Below are 2446 nucleotides of genomic sequence, written 5' to 3'. Positions count from 1 at the left end.
ATGAAGAAAGATAAACAAACCAACGTTACGCTTAACCTCTTTAGGTTATAAACAAAACCTGCAGGGAACGCTCTCTTGTGTGTGTTACAACAACAGAAATGTACGGAAGCCCTGAACAGCAAGGTAAAAAAAAAAAAAAAACGTATCTCGTTATTTCGTCATAATAAGGGGACATTCTAATATGCATAAGCCACATTTAGCTTTCTTATAATGGTTTTCTATGGGAGGAAAATGCTTAACGTGAAATTAAATTCATATTCTGGACTCATCTGATTTTTTGTAGGCTATAGGGTAGACTGGGTACAGTTGAGACACTTTTTGCATTTTGATTTTTCACACAAAAATAGACACTGAAAAGAAGTGAATTTCCACATGACACGCCACATGACATTTCATTAGCTTGTAGACTAAGATATTATCAATCAATAATACCCACAGGTAGTTTATTTTTTCCACAATTAGCTCATAAAAATAAGGTGCTTTTTGTCTCAACCTTGTCTCAACTTTGTCTCAACTGTACCCATATGTGGTACAGTTGAGACAGTGCATGGTACAGTTGAGACACCATTTTTAATGATGTACAGGTAACTAACCATTCATTGTAAATATAAAAAATAAAGACAAATAAAGAAAATAACAATTGGGCAACATTTTTGCTTATTAAACCATTTATATACATTCATTTTATTTAAATTAGCACTGGTTAAAAGTTATAAAGCAGGAACAAGATTTGAAACAATATTTATTAATAATACACAGTTTAAATATCACAAATATCAAATTTGATTTTTATTTGCGTCCTATGCTGGCTAATTACGACGTTTAATCTATTATCATAACACTGAACAACTAAACAGTGTGTTTCCTAATAGAGCTCTATCGGGGGTACAGTAGATATGTGTCTCAACTATCCCCCGCTGGCCACCTCGCACATTTCTCTAGATTTTGCAATTACCTTGCATGACACAATACCATGACATATGCCAGTTTTTATGGCACAGAATAACGTTTGTGGTGATACCAGTTACGTTTAACAGTCACATAAGGATAATAAGCTATTCACTGTAGATAGTGCATGGTGAAGTGAACGTCCTACTTTAGAAAAAAAACTTTTCCCAATTTCTTCGGATCGGAGACGCGTCCATTGTTCAAATTTCCCACGATCAAAGAGGACATTAATACGCATGTGCACAGCAAAAATCACAGCTTGTGCTTGCTGTGAAAGCAAGTTATTTAAGGTGTCTCAACTGTACCTATGTCTCAACTGTACACAGTCTACCCTACTTTATTATGATTTTAGTATCATAATGATTAATAAATGCACGCACAATTATCCGTGAACTTGATAAATGTTGCATATGTTTTAGGCTACTATCCACAAACAAATTGCTTTCAACTTATGTGTGCAAAATTCAGAATTCAACGAATGTGCAGCAACTTGTACAAATGATACTATTTTATTATGATACTAAAATCATAATAAAATATACTACAAAAAAAATCAGATGAGTCCAGAATATGAACGCAACGCGTTTAATTTCACGTTAAGCATTTTCCTCCCATAGAAAACCATTATAAGAACGCTAAATGTGGCTTAATGCATATTAGAATGTCCCCTTATTATGTCGAAATAACGAGATGTTTATGGCGAAATAACGAGATATTACAGTCGAAATAACGAGATATGTCGAAATAACGACTTAATATCTCGAAATAACAAGGGTTTTCTTGCAGTTCAGGGCCTACGTAGAAAAGAACCAATAGAGAACGTTCTTATTTGGTTCCCCAAAAAAATAACCAAACGGGAACGTTCGTGTTTGCTGGGAAGATTTGAAAGAGTTGTATTGAAATTACCATTTAATATATTTTGACTAGGGATGTTTGTATATGTCCCTTATGAACATTAAAGTTGCAAATTATTTTGTTAAAGTCCGGTCTTTTGTTAAAATAGTAGATCAAATATATGTCGAAACATTAAGTTATACAAGTAAAAAAAATACCAATACTGAACAGATAAATTACCACAGACCTTAAAAACTTTTGTCTGTATCGGTCAAATGGCGTCTTGTCATGAACAATAGAGCATTCTTAGTTTCGATTTCGTTTTCTCTAGAGTTGTGACGTTCGCGAACGAACCGATTCTTTTGAACGGCTCATAAACATGAACGATGGGAGCCGAGTCGCGGCTGGAGGGGAGCCGTTCTTTCTGTCGTTCTTTTTAGCGCAATTTTCCTACGGACAAAATTGCGATTGTTAACTCATGATTTCTGTTCTGTCTGTGCGCACCAATCTTGCACTTCTATCTCCTCCTCAACCAGACCACCTAGAGACTTCGGGTTTTCGGCATTATGTTAAGGAAGGTCTAATCTCGGGAACGCACACAAAAAAAAAAAAAAAAAAACATAAAAAGATTTACTATCTCTTAGTGTTGTGATCCCATGACGTC

The 2446-nt window shown here is 34.8% G+C and overlaps 1 protein-coding gene across 2 annotated transcripts in view; it reads right to left on the bottom strand.

Annotated features, from left to right (window-relative positions):
• The window catches only part of LOC307154420 (NACHT, LRR and PYD domains-containing protein 1 homolog), a 29863-nt gene extending 27766 nt beyond the window's left edge, over positions 1–2097 (bottom strand). The window contains exon 1 of one of the 2 annotated variants that reach the window (XM_079864346.1): positions 2023–2097. The gene's annotated coding sequence lies outside the window, so the exon portion shown is untranslated. The remainder of the gene's footprint in view (positions 1–2022) is intronic. The other variant, XM_079864347.1, reaches the window with a different exon arrangement.
• Positions 2098–2446: the final 349 nt, after the last annotated feature.

Source organism: Squalius cephalus, assembly GCF_949319135.1.
Source record: "Squalius cephalus genome assembly, chromosome: 2".
Classification (NCBI taxonomy): domain Eukaryota; kingdom Metazoa; phylum Chordata; class Actinopteri; order Cypriniformes; family Leuciscidae; genus Squalius; species Squalius cephalus.
This window is presented reverse-complemented; position numbering and strand designations above follow the sequence as displayed.